General features: G+C 40.2%; 1 protein-coding gene across 9 annotated transcripts in view; it reads right to left on the reverse strand.

Moving 5' to 3' along the window:
• Nucleotides 1-14,785, reverse strand: part of LOC100115682 (sodium/potassium/calcium exchanger Nckx30C) — a 570,283-nt gene that overhangs the window by 503,907 nt on the left and 51,591 nt on the right. The gene's annotated exons all lie outside the window — the stretch shown is intronic.

The raw sequence follows: 14,785 nt of genomic DNA on the forward strand, positions 1-14,785 counted from the left end.
AGGTGGGTTTCAAGCTTTAGTTTTAGATTTACAGATTGTCGAGGTTCGCCTTTCTTCTATGTGCCCCGTATTTTATTATTGAACTCGCTGCGCGTGGGGTATGTGGGTTTAAAGCTTTAGTTTTAGATTTACAGCTTGTCGAGGTTCGCCTTCCTTCAATGGGCCCCGTATTTTATTATTGAACTCGCTGCGCGTAGGGTAGGTGGGTTTAAAGCTTTAGTTTTAGATTTACAGATTGTCGAGGTTCGCCTTTATTCTATGTGCCCCGCATTTTATTAATGACCTCGCTTCGCGAGGGGTAGTTGGATTTAAAGCTTTATTTATAGATTTATAGCTTGTCGAGGTTCGCCTTCCTTCGATGGGCCCCGTATTTTATTATTGAACAAGCTGCGCGTGGAGTAGGTGGGTTTAAAGCTTTAGTTTTAGATTTACAGCTTGTCGAGGTTCGCTCTCCTTCAAGTTTTAGATTTTTGTCGCTCTTGCTCGCTTTTCTTCTATGTGCCCCGTATTTTATTATCAATCTCGCATTCGCTCGCCTTCCCTCTGATGTGCCACGTATGTTATTATTGAATTCGCTGCACTTGGGTTAGGTGGGTTTAAAGCTGTAGTTTTAGATTTACAGCTTGTCGAGTTTTGCCTTCCTTCGATGTGCCACGCATTTTATTATTGAACTCGCTGCGTGTGTGGCAAGTAAGTTTGGAAGCTTTGGTTTTATTAATTTATTTATTATTGAACTCGCTGCGCGTGGGTTAGGTGGGTTTAAAGCTTTAGTTTTAGATTTACAGATTGTCGAGGTTCGCCTTTATTCTATGTGCCCCGTATTTTATTACGAAACTTGCTGCGCGTGGGGTAAGTAAGTTTGGAAGATTTAGTTTTAGATTTTTGTCGCTCTTGCTCGCTTTTCTTCTATGTGTCCCGTATTTTATTATCAATTTCGCTGCGCGTGGGGTAGGTGGGTTTAAAGCTTTAGTTTTAGATTTACAGCTTGTCGAGGTTCGCCTTCCTTCGATGGGCCCCGTAATTTATTATTGAACAAGCTGCGCGTGGAGTAGGTGGGTTTAAAGCTTTAGTTTTAGATTTACAGCTTGTCGAGGTTCGCCTTCCTTCAAGTTTTAGATTTTTGTCGCTCTTGCTCGCTTTTCTTCTATGTGCTCCGTATTTTATTATCAATCTCGCATTCGCTCGCCTTCCCTCCGATGTGGCACGTATTTTATTATTGAACTCGCTGCGCGTGGGGTAGGTGGGTTTAAAGCTTTAGTTTTAGATTTGCAGCTTGTCGAGTTTCGCCTTCCTCCGATGTGGCCCGTATTTTATTGTGAACCTTGCTGCGCGTGGGGTAACTTGGTTTTGAAGCTTTACTTTTAGATTTACAGTTTGTCGAGTTTCGCCTTTCATCGATGTGCCACGCATTTTATGATTGAACTCGCTGCACTTGGGTTAGGTGGGTTTAAAGCTGTAGTTTTAGATTTACAGCTTGTCGAGTTTTGCCTTCCTTCGATGTGCCACGCATTTTATTATTGAACTCGCTGCGTGTGGGGCAAGTAAGTTTGGAAGCTTTGGTTTTATTAATTTATTTATTATTGAACTCGCTGCGCGTGGGTTAGGTGGGTTTAAAGCTTTAGTTTTAGATTTACAGATTGTCGAGGTTCGCCTTTATTCTATGTGCCCCGTATTTTATTACGAAACTTGCTGCGCGTGGGGTAAGTAAGTTTGGAAGATTTAGTTTTAGATTTTTGTCGCTCTTGCTCGCTTTTCTTCTATGTGTCCCGTATTTTATTATCAATTTCGCTGCGCTTGGGGTAGGTGGGTTTAAAGCTTTAGTTTTAGATTTACAGCTTGGCGAGGTTCGCCTTCCTTCGATGGGCCCCGTAATTTATTATTGAACAAGCTGCGCGTGGAGTAGGTGGGTTTAAAGCTTTAGTTTTAGATTTACAGCTTGTCGAGGTTCGCCTTCCTTCAAGTTTTAGATTTTTGTCGCTCTTGCTCGCTTTTCTTCTATGTGCCCCGTATTTTATTATCAATCTCGCATTCGCTCGCCTTCCCTCCGATGTGGCACGTATTTTATTATTGAACTCGCTGCGCGTGGGGTAGGTTGGTTTGGGTAGCTTTGGTTTCGACTTTTATTCTCGCATTCGCTCGCCTTCCCTCCGATGTGCCACGTATTTTATTATTGAACTCGCTGCGTGTGGGGTAAGTAAGTTTGAAAGCTTCGGTTTTATTTATTAATTTATAATTGAACTCGCTGCGTGTGGGGTAAGTAAGTTTGAAAGCTTCGGTTTTATTAATTAATTTATAATTGAACTCGCTGCGTGTTGGGTAGGTGTGTTTAAAGCTTTAGTTTTAGCTTTACAGATTGTCGAGGTTCGCCTTCCTCCGATGGGCCCCGTATTTTATTATTGAACTCGCTGCGCGTGGGGTAGATGGGTTTAAAGCATTAGTTTTAGATTTACAGCTTGTCGAGGTTCACCTTCCTTCGATGGGCCCCGTATTTTATTACGAACCTTGCTGCGCGTGGGGTAACTTGGTTTTGAAGCTTTACTTTTAGATTTACAGTTTGTCGAGTTTCGCCTTTCATCGATGTGCCACGAATTTTATGATTGAACCCGCTGCGCGTGGAGTAGGTGGGTTTAAAGATTTAGTTTTAGATTTACAGCATGTCGAGGTTCGCCTTCCTTCAAGTTTTAGATTTTTGTCGCTCTTGCTCGCTTTTCTTCTATGTGCCACGTATTTTATTATTGAACTCGCTGCGTGTGGGGTAAGTAAGTTTGGAATCGTTGGTTTTATTAATTTATTTATTATTGAACTCGCTGCGCGTGGGTTAGGTGGGTTTAAAGCTTTAGTTTTAGATTTGCAGCTTGTCGAGTTTCGCCTTCCTCCGATGTGGCCCGTATTTTATTGTGAACCTTGCTGCGCGTGGGGTAACTTGGTTTTGAAGCTTTACTTTTAGATTTACAGTTTGTCGAGTTTCGCCTTTCATCGATATGCCACGCATTTTATGATTGAACTCGCTGCGCGTGGAGTAGGTGGGTTTAAAGATTTAGTTTTAGATTTACAGCATGTCGAGGTTCGCTTTCCTTCGTTGTGTCACGTATTTTATTATTGAACTCGCTGCGCTTGGGGTAGGTTGGTTTGGGTAGCTTTGGTTTCGACTTTTTTTCTCGCATTCGCTTGCCTTCCCTCCGATGTGCCACGTATTTTATTATTGAACTCGCTGCGTGTGGGGTAAGTAAGTTTCGAAGCTTTGGTTTTATTAAATTATTTATTATTGAACTCGCTGCGCGTGGGTTAGGTGGGTTTCAAGCTTTAGTTTTAGATTTACAGCTTGTCGAGGTTCGCCTTCCTTCAATGGGCCCCGTATTTTATTATTGAACTCGCTGCGCGTAGGGTAGGTGGGTTTAAAGCTTTAGTTTTAGATTTACAGATTGTCGAGGTTCGCCTTTCTTCTATGTGCCCCGTATTTTATTATTGAACTCGCTGCGCGTGGGGTATGTGGGTTTAAAGCTTTAGTTTTAGATTTACAGCTTGTCGAGGTTCGCCTTCCTTCAATGGGCCCCGTATTTTATTATTGAACTCGCTGCGCGTAGGGTAGGTGGGTTTAAAGCTTTAGTTTTAGATTTACAGATTGTCGAGGTTCGCCTTTATTCTATGTGCCCCGCATTTTATTAATGACCTCGCTTCGCGAGGGGTAGTTGGATTTAAAGCTTTATTTATAGATTTATAGCTTGTCGAGGTTCGCCTTCCTTCGATGGGCCCCGTATTTTATTATTGAACAAGCTGCGCGTGGAGTAGGTGGGTTTAAAGCTTTAGTTTTAGATTTACAGCTTGTCGAGGTTCGCTCTCCTTCAAGTTTTAGATTTTTGTCGCTCTTGCTCGCTTTTCTTCTATGTGCCCCGTATTTTATTATCAATCTCGCATTCGCTCGCCTTCCCTCTGATGTGCCACGTATGTTATTATTGAATTCGCTGCACTTGGGTTAGGTGGGTTTAAAGCTGTAGTTTTAGATTTACAGCTTGTCGAGTTTTGCCTTCCTTCGATGTGCCACGCATTTTATTATTGAACTCGCTGCGTGTGGGGCAAGTAAGTTTGGAAGCTTTGGTTTTATTAATTTATTTATTATTGAACTCGCTGCGCGTGGGTTAGGTGGGCTTAAAGCTTTAGTTTTAGATTTACAGATTGTCGAGGTTCGCCTTTATTCTATGTGCCCCGTATTTTATTACGAAACTTGCTGCGCGTGGGGTAAGTAAGTTTGGAAGATTTAGTTTTAGATTTTTGTCGCTCTTGCTCGCTTTTCTTCTATGTGTCCCGTATTTTATTATCAATTTCGCTGCGCGTGGGGTAGCTGGGTTTAAAGCTTTAGTTTTAGATTTACAGCTTGTCGAGGTTCGCCTTCCTTCGATGGGCCCCGTAATTTATTATTGAACTCGCTGCGCGTGGAGTAGGTGGGTTTAAAGCTTTAGTTTTAGATTTACAGCTTGTCGAGGTTCGCTCTCCTTCAAGTTTTAGATTTTTGTCGCTCTTGCTCGCTTTTCTTCTATGTGCCCCGTATTTTATTATCAATCTCGCATTCGCTCGCCTTCCCTCCGATGTGCCACGTATTTTATTATTGAACTCGCTGCGTGTGGGGTAAGTAAGTTTGGAAGCGTTGGTTTTATTAATTTATTTATTATTGAACTCGCTGCACTTGGGTTAGGTGGGTTTAAAGCTGTAGTTTTAGATTTACAGCTTGTCGAGTTTCGGCTTCCTCCGATGGGCCCATATTTTATTGTGAAACTTGCTGCCCGTGGGGTAGGTAGGTTTGGGTAGCTTTGGTTTCGACTTTTTTTCTCGCATTCGCTTGCCTTCCCTCCGATGTGCCACGTATTTTATTATTGAACTCGCTGCGTGTGGGGTAAGTAAGTTTCGAAGCTTTGGTTTTATTAAATTATTTATTATTGAACTCGCTGCGCGTGGGTTAGGTGGGTTTCAAGCTTTAGTTTTAGATTTACTGATTGTCGAGGTTCGCCTTTCTTCTATGTGCCCCGTATTTTATTACGAACCTTGCTGCGCGTGGGGTAACTTGGTTTTGAAGCTTTACTTTTAGATTTACAGTTTGTCGAGTTTCACCTTTCATCGATGTGCCACGAATTTTATGATTGAACCCGCTGCTCGTGGAGTAGGTGGATTTAAAGATTTAATTTTAGATTTACAGCTCCTCGAGGTTCGCCATCCTTCGATGGGCCCCGTATTTTATTATTGAACTCGCTGCGCGTGGGGTAAGTAAGTTTGGAAGCTTTAGTTTTAGATTTTTGTCTAGCGCTTGCCCGCGTTCCTTCGATGGGCCCCGTATTTTATTATTGAACGCGCTGCGCGTGGGTAAGTGGGTTTTGAAGCTATAGTTTTAGATTTACAGCTTGTCGAGGTTCGCCTTCCTTCAATGTGCCACGTATTTTATTATTGAACTCGCTGCGCGTACGGTAAGTTGGTTTTGAAGCTTTAGATTTAGATTTACAGCTTCTCGAGGTTCGCCATCCTTCGATGGGCCCCGTATTTTATTATTGAACTCGCTGCGCGTGGTTTAAGTAAGTTTGGAAGCTTTAGTTTTAGATTTTTGTCTTGCGCTCGCCCGCGTTCCTTCGATGGGCCCCGTATTTTATTATTGAACGCGCTGCGCGTACGGTAAGTTGGTTTTGAAGCTTTAGATTTAGATTTACAGCTTCTCGAGGTTTGCCTTCTTCCGATGTGCCCCGTATTTTATTATGAAACTTGCTGCTCGTGGGGTAAGTTAGTTTTGAAGCTTTAGATTTAGATTTACAGCTTGTCGATGTCCGCCTTCCTCCGATGTGCCCCGTATTTTATTATTAAACGCGCTGCGCGTGGGTAAGGGGATTTTGAAGCTTTAGTTTTAGATATACAGCTTGTCGAGGTTCGCCTTCCTTCGATGCGCCCCGTATTTTATTATTGAATTCGCTGCGCTTGGGGTAAGTTGGTTTTGAAGCTTTAGATTTAGATATACAGCTTGTCGAGTTTTGCCTTCTTCTGATGTGCCCCGTATTTCATTATGAAACTCGCTGCCCGTAGGTTAAGTTGGTTTTGAAGCTTTAGATTTAGATATACAGCTTGTCGAGTTTTGCCTTCTTCCGATGCGCCCCGTATTTTATTATTGAACTCGCTGCGCGTGGGTTAAGTTGGTTTTGAAGCTTTAGATTTAGATTTACAGCTTGTCAAGGTTCGCCTTCCTTCGATGGGCCCCGTATTTTATTATTTAACTCGCTGTGCGTAGGGTAAGTTGGTTTTGAAGCTATAGATTTAGATATACATCTTGTCGAGGTACGCCATCCTTCGATGGGCCCCGTATTTTATTATTGAACTCGCTGCGCGTGGGGTAAGTAAGTTTGGAAGCTTTAGTTTTAGATTTTTGTCTTGCGCTCGCCCGCGTTCCTTCGATGGGCCCCGTATTTTATTATTGAACGCGCTGCGCGTAGGGTAAGTTGGTTTTCGAGGTTTAGATTTAGATATACAGCTTGTCGAGGTTCGCCTTCCTTCGATGGGCCCCGTATTTTATTATTTAACTCGCTGCGCGTGGATAAGTGGGTTTTGAAGCTTTAGTTTTAGATTTACAGCTTGTCGAGTTTCGCCTTCCTTCAATGTGCCACGTATTTTATTATTGAACTCGCTGCGCGTAGGGTAAGTTGGTTTTGAAGCTTTAGATTTAGATTTACAGCTTCTCGAGGTTCGCCATCCTTCGATGGGCCCCGTATTTTATTATTGAACTCGCTGCGCGTGGGGTAGGTGGGTTTAAAGCTTTAGTTTTAGATTTACACTTTGTCGATGTCCGCCTTCCTCCGATGTGCCCCGTATTTTATTATTGAACTCCTTGCGCATGGGGTAGGTTGGTTTTGAAGCTTTAGTTTTAGATTTGCAGCTTGTCGAGGTTCGCCTTCCTTCGATGGGCCCCGTATTTTATTATTTAACTCGCTGCCCGTAGGTTAAGTTGGTTTTGAAGCTTTAGATTTAGATTTACAGCTTCTCGAGGTTCGCCATCCTTCGATGGGCCCCGTATTTTATTATTGAACTCGCTGCGCGTGGGGTAAGTAAGTTTGGAAGCTTTAGTTTTAGATTTTTGTCTTGCGCTCGCCCGCGTTCCTTCGATGGGCCCCGTATTTTATTATTGAACTCGCTGCGCGTGGGGTAGGTGGGTTTAAAGCTTTAGTTTTAGATTTACACTTTGTCGATGTCCGCCTTCCTCCGATGTGCCCCGTATTTTATTATTCAACGCGCTGCGCGTGCGTAAGTGGGTTTTGAAGCTTTAGTTTTAGATTTGCAGCTTGTCGAGGTTCGCCTTCCTTCAATGTGCCACGTATTTTATTATTGAATTCGCTGCGCTTGGGGTTAGTTGGTTTTGAAGCTTTAGATTTAGATATACAGCTTGTCGGGGTTTGCCTTCTTCCGATGTGCCCCGTATTTTATTATGAAACTTGCTGCTCGTGGGGTAAGTTAGTTTTGAAGCTTTAGATTTAGATTTACAGCTTGTCGATGTCCGCCTTCCTCCGATGTGCCCCGTATTTTATTATTAAACGCGCTGCGCGTGGGTAAGGGGATTTTGAAGCTTTAGTTTTAGATATACAGCTTGTCGAGGTTCGCCTTCCTTCGATGCGCCCCGTATTTTATTATTGAATTCGCTGCGCTTGGGGTAAGTTGGTTTTGAAGCTTTAGATTTAGATATACAGCTTGTCGAGTTTTGCCTTCTTCTGATGTGCCCCGTATTTCATTATGAAACTCGCTGCCCGTAGGTTAAGTTGGTTTTGAAGCTTTAGATTTAGATATACAGCTTGTCGAGTTTTGCCTTCTTCCGATGCGCCCCGTATTTTATTATTGAACTCGCTGCGCGTGGGTTAAGTTGGTTTTGAAGCTTTAGATTTAGATTTACAGCTTGTCAAGGTTCGCCTTCCTTCGATGGGCCCCGTATTTTATTATTTAACTCGCTGTGCGTAGGGTAAGTTGGTTTTGAAGCTATAGATTTAGATATACATCTTGTTGAGGTTCGCCATCCTTCGATGGGCCCCGTACTTTATTATTGAACTCGCTGCGCGTGGGGTAAGTAAGTTTGGAAGCTTTAGTTTTAGATTTTTGTCTTGCGCTCGCCCGCGTTCCTTCGATGGGCCCCGTATTTTATTATTGAACGCGCTGCGCGTAGGGTAAGTTGGTTTTCAAGGTTTAGATTTAGATATACAGCTTGTCGAAGTTCGCCTTCCTTCGATGGGCCCCGTATTTTATTATTTAACTCGCTGCGCGTGGATAAGTGGGTTTTGAAGCTTTAGTTTTAGATTTACAGCTTGTCGAGTTTCGCCTTCCTTCAATGTGCCACGTATTTTATTATTGAACTCGCTGCGCGTAGGGTAAGTTGGTTTTGAAGCTTTAGATTTAGATTTACAGCTTCTCGAGGTTCGCCATCCTTCGATGGGCCCCGTATTTTATTATTGAACTCGCTGCGCGTGGGGTAGGTGGGTTTAAAGCTTTAGTTTTAGATTTACACTTTGTCGATGTCCGCCTTCCTCCGATGTGCCCCGTATTTTATTATTGAACTCCTTGCGCATGGGGTAGGTTGGTTTTGAAGCTTTAGTTTTAGATTTGCAGCTTGTCGAGGTTCGCCTTCCTTCGATGGGCCCCGTATTTTATTATTTAACTCGCTGCCCGTAGGTTAAGTTGGTTTTGAAGCATTAGATTTAGATATACAGCTTGTCGAGGTTCGCCTTCCTTCGATGCGCCCCGTATTTTATTATTCAACTCGCTGCGCGTGGGTAAGGGGATTTTGAAGCTTTAGTTTTAGATTTACAGCTTCTCGAGGTTCGCCATCCTTCGATGGGCCCCGTATTTTATTATTGAACTCGCTGCGCGTGGGGTAAGTAAGTTTGGAAGCTTTAGTTTTAGATTTTTGTCTTGCGCTCGCCCGCGTTCCTTCGATGGGCCCCGTATTTTATTATTGAACTCGCTGCGCGTGGGGTAGGTGGGTTTAAAGCTTTAGTTTTAGATTTGCAGCTTGTCGAGGTTCGCCTTCCTTCAATGTGCCACGTATTTTATTATTGAATTCGCTGCGCTTGGGGTTAGTTGGTTTTGAAGCTTTAGATTTAGATATACAGCTTGTCGAGGTTTGCCTTCTTCCGATGTGCCCCGTATTTTATTATGAAACTTGCTGCTCGTGGGGTAAGTTAGTTTTGAAGCTTTAGATTTAGATTTACAGCTTGTCGATGTCCACCTTCCTCCGATGTGCACCGTATTTTATTATTAAACGCGCTGCGCGTGGGTAAGGGGATTTTGAAGCTTTAGTTTTAGATATACAGCTTGTCGAGGTTCGCCTTCCTTCGATGCGCCCCGTATTTTATTATTGAATTCGCTGCGCTTGGGGTAAGTTGGTTTTGAAGCTTTAGATTTAGATATACAGCTTGTCGAGTTTTGCCTTCTTCTGATGTGCCCCGTATTTCATTATGAAACTTGCTGCGCGTGGGGTAAGTTGGTTTTGAAGCTTTAGATTTAGATTTACAGCTTGTCAAGGTTCGCCTTCCTTCGATGCGCCCCGTATTTTATTATTGAATTCGCTGCGCTTGGGGTAAGTAAGTTTGGAAGCTTTAGTTTTAGATTTTTGTCTTGCGCTCGCCCGCGTTCCTTCGATGGGCCCCGTATTTTATTATTGAACGCGCTGCGCGTAGGGTAAGTTGGTTTTCAAGGTTTAGATTTAGATATACAGCTTGTCGAAGTTCGCCTTCCTTCGATGGGCCCCGTATTTTATTATTTAACTCGCTGCGCGTGGATAAGTGGGTTTTGAAGCTTTAGTTTTAGATTTACAGCTTGTCGAGTTTCGCCTTCCTTCAATGTGCCACGTATTTTATTATTGAACTCGCTGCGCGTAGGGTAAGTTGGTTTTGAAGCTTTAGATTTAGATTTACAGCTTCTCGAGGTTCGCCATCCTTCGATGGGCCCCGTATTTTATTATTGAACTCGCTGCGCGTGGGGTAGGTGGGTTTAAAGCTTTAGTTTTAGATTTACACTTTGTCGATGTCCGCCTTCCTCCGATGTGCCCCGTATTTTATTATTGAACTCCTTGCGCATGGGGTAGGTTGGTTTTGAAGCTTTAGATTTAGATTTACAGCTTCTCGAGGTTCGCCATCCTTCGATGGGCCCCGTATTTTATTATTTAACTCGCTGCGCGTGGGGTAAGTTGGTTTTGAAGCTTTAGATTTAGATTTACAGCTTGTCAAGGTTCGCCTTCCTTCGATGCGCCCCGTATTTTATTATTGAATTCGCTGCGCTTGGGGTAAGTTGGTTTTGAAGCTTTAGATTTAGATATACAGCTTGTCGAGTTTTGCCTTCTTCCGATGCGCCCCGTATTTTATTATTGAACTCGCTGCGCGTGGGTTAAGTTGGTTTTGAAGCTTTAGATTTAGATTTACAGCTTGTCAAGGTTCGCCTTCCTTCGATGGGCCCCGTATTTTATTATTTAACTCGCTGTGCGTAGGGTAAGTTGGTTTTGAAGCTATAGATTTAGATATACATCTTGTCGAGGTTCGCCATCCTTCGATGGGCCCCGTATTTTATTATTGAACTCGCTGCGCGTGGGGTAAGTAAGTTTGGAAGCTTTAGTTTTAGATTTTTGTCTTGCGCTCGCCCGCGTTCCTTCGATGGGCCCCGTATTTTATTATTGAACGCGCTGCGCGTAGGGTAAGTTGGTTTTCAAGCTTTAGATTTAGATATACAGCTTGTCGAGGTTCGCCTTCCTTCGATGGGCCCCGTATTTTATTATTGAACTCGCTGCGCGTGGGGTAAGTTGGTTTTGAAGCTTTAGATTTAGATTTACAGCTTGTCAAGGTTCGCCTTCCTTCGATGGGCCCCGTATTTTATTATTGAACTCGCTGCGCGTAGGTTAAGTTGGTTTTGAAGCATTAGATTTAGATATACAGCTTGTCGAGGTTCGCCTTCCTTCGATGCGCCCCGTATTTTATTATTGAACTCGCTGCGCGTGGGTTAAGTTGGTTTTGAAGCTTTATATTTAGATATACAGCTTGTCGAGGTTCGCCTTCCTTCGATGTGCCCCGTATTTTATTATGAATTTTTCTGCGCTTGGGGTAAGTAAGTTTCGAAGCTTTGGTTTTAGATTTTTTCTCGCTCTTGCTCGCCTTCCTTCGATATGCGAAGGTGTAGCTTAAATAAATGATTAAATTGGAGAAGGTCGGGGTTAATAGGTTTATGCATTTTAGTTTTTTTTCTAATCTGATACCAGATTTGTCATCAGGCACTCTGAAAATCCCTAACAGTGGACTCCTTTTTATCAAATATCTAATATTACATTAATTTGCATAAATAACACTGTTTAAACAAATAATTTCGCGAATCTGATATCAGTTTCGAAATCAGTCACCTCGAAAATACCTAGTAGAACACTAATTTTTGTGAAAAAATTAATTTTGCAATAATTTGCATAAACCAAATTGTTGAAAGAAATAATTTTGCAAATCTGGTATCAAATTCGTGTTCAGCGACCCAAAAAACTCCATATACCTTGCTGTTTTGGACTTGACCGTTTAAAAAATGAGAATTTTGCAATAAATTATTTAAAAAAAATTGTTTAAACAATATATTTTACAATTTCGATAGCAGATTCGTGTTGATAGACCCCAAATATCTTAAGTCTGATCTGTTTTGCCCTTCAATTTTCCGTAATTTTAGAAGTCGTAATCCTTAACGTCTAGCGTAAAAGGGGCGACATTGAAATTTCTTACTATAAAGTTACTATAAAGTTCATTTGACAAAAGAAAAAAAATTATTCTCTTATTGTAACATGTCTTCTATTTATTTATGATGAATTATGTATAATAGTTATAAGCGAGTGCTTTGAAAATGTCACACAAATACAAAATCACTTTTTTGAACTTTTGAAATAGTCGCCAGAAATTTTAAAATACAAAATCAGCAGTCTGTATTTTGACAAATTTTAAAATCAATAATTTGATTTTTTGAAAAGTACAAAATCTCTCTTTTAGAAATTTTAAGGTACAAATTTTACAATCTCAACTTTTCGTACTTTAGGGTTTAGCGTGTACCTGTTGTCAAACATGGGAATCGAACAAAAATCATTGAAAATTGTGTAATAAATAGTCATTTATGGAGTAAATTCCAAATAATGACTTTAAAAGATAATATGAGAGTTAGTAATTCTGACAAAGAGTTTAGACAATGGCTATTAAAAATTAGAGATAAAAAATATTACAACAAACTTAAGATGGACATAATTATAACTTTACTTGCTTTAAAAATAATAGTGCCAATAAACTTTTCGAAAGATTAATTTTAGCGCCGAAAGACAATAATATACTAAAAATTAATAATAACATTTCAAATAGGATGCAAGGCGATGTAAGAGAGTATCTGAGTGTGAATTCACGCGAAGATGATAATAAAGATATGTTATCAATAGAATTTTTAAATTCATTTACGCCAAATGGGCTACTGCCTCATAAATTACGTTTACAAGTAAGTGCTGTAATTATTTTGCGCAACATGTAAATAATGCGCTACGAATTATACGTAATAATAAACAAATTAAATATGTCAGTCGTTGAGAGAAGATGTGAATGGCTTCACGGCACACTGGAAAATCAAAATAACCCAACAGTTTTGAGGCCCAAAAATTTTAAAGCCCAAAAATATTGAGGTTAAAAATTTTACGACCCAAAAATGTTAAGGCCTAAAAATTTTAAGGCCCAAAATTGTATCCACCTCATAGATGATATCCAGGTGTCAGGGTAACTCTCAGATGTTAAGTTATTGAGAAATGACGTGAATGGCTTCACGGCACACAGGTACATTAAGCACTTTAATATAATAGTAGATAGATTTTTCCGAGTTGTTCTCTCGCGTTCCCTACTTCCTTACCGCGAATATCATACAGTGGTGCTGAATACGAAAAAAGTAGCCAAAATTCTATCTTCCCTCAAAAATGGCGTAGAAAATGAAGTTTGAGCAGTAAAACTATTTGTTACGTACCGTATATTCAAAATCAGTTTTCCTTGATACACCCCCGATTTTTATAAATACATGTCGATGTTACGAAGTAAGCGATTGCGCATAATTTCGAAAAGTAGAGGCAAAGTAACGAATCCGTGTCTAGTGAAGACAATGTATTAAATGTGAGTTAGTGGAATGATAGTAAAAAAGAAATGCTTTTATTTTACCGTCTGTTTTGTAAAAATAATCGATCAGATAAATAAATTATATACTTTTAAAAAATCGTTTAAAAAATTTTCTTGATTTTCCACTTTTTATAACTTTATACCTGAGCATTTATTTTTTAAATACTGGAGTTAGAGTAAAAGCTCCCTTTTTTACTATAATTAGCATTTTATTTTTTTCTGTATTATTTTGAAATTATGGAAGCGGAGCGAAGCGGAATTAGCGAAGCGGAAACATTATAGTAACTCATTTTAAGAAATTATTGCAGCCTATATGCTTACTTGGCATCTATATTTCTAAAAATTACTGGTGTACCGAGGCAAACGGATCTTAAAAATACATTATATGACTTTATTTTTCACGTTATTTTCGAGGGAAGCCAGAATTTCGGCCACTTTTTTCGTATTCGGCACCACTGTACACTGCCTCCACGGGCGTTGCAACAAACAGTTGCAATAACATGCAAGGCTCATCTGAGAAGCTGGTGCCGCACAGGAGAGTGTAGAGGGATAAAATAAGTGTAAATACGAAGTTTGTAAAGCAGCTCTCGAATCAAGCTGCGTTGCAACGCTGGCAGATCTTAGAAACGCGATAAAATTCTTATCGTACACAAAATAATATGCTTCTTTTTGAAATATTGTAATAAGCTCGCTGAGATAAAAGAATGTTAAAATTATCAATGTTCATTTTTAAAAATTTTAAGATCTCGTGGGTCAAATTGAAAAATCTATAAAAGAACACATCTATACATAGATACAATCAAATTTTTTATCTGTATTTCTAATAATGCATTTTTATGTTCTTCTTGCAATGTTGTGAACAAGTAGGTTCAATTCAGAAGACTTCTTCGGTAATGTTTCACTATTGATGATTTTTCTTGCTTCTTCATCGAAATTCTTTGGTACTTTTCCTCGTGTGATGAAGATTCATAATTCATTTCACCAGTTTCGTACAGGTATTAATTTTACAAAAATCACACGGTAATCTGTCAAGTGGTTAAGTATGAAAGTTACCACATATCGTGGATGTTGTACGCAACTAACAATTAAAACCGGACACGAAAGTTGCTCTTCCTGAAGCCAAATGAAACAGGTAACCACATACTTTCAGCTAAAGGGTAAATAAATACTATATTTTTTACCTTGCATTATCTCTGGCTTTTAGATCTAACAGTTGACCGAGTTACTAATATAAAAAAATAGTGCACATTATTTTTGGGTAAGATGAATAATAACCTATTGCGTCCGATAAAAATCAGAAGTTGCGCTTTAGGCATCCCTAGCGTTCATTAAAATCGGCGCATGAAATCGTTACTTTTTTGAAAACCACGCAATTTTCAGGCTTGTCTCCAGAAGGACATTTGATCAGGAGACTATATACTACAATATATCAAAATTTTAGCTTATCTCGCCAGAAACCACTACCACAAACACAACAACTAAATTATAAATTGTTGTTTTTTAACTAAATTAATCAATGAGATTGAAGTTCTATAGATATACACCATAGATGCAATTAATAATATGCATGCATCAACGCATAGTTCATTGCAAGAGCAAAAAATATTTCAACATTCAATAACATT

This window comes from Nasonia vitripennis (genome assembly GCF_009193385.2).
Source record: "Nasonia vitripennis strain AsymCx chromosome 1 unlocalized genomic scaffold, Nvit_psr_1.1 chr1_random0003, whole genome shotgun sequence".
NCBI lineage: Eukaryota > Metazoa > Arthropoda > Insecta > Hymenoptera > Pteromalidae > Nasonia > Nasonia vitripennis.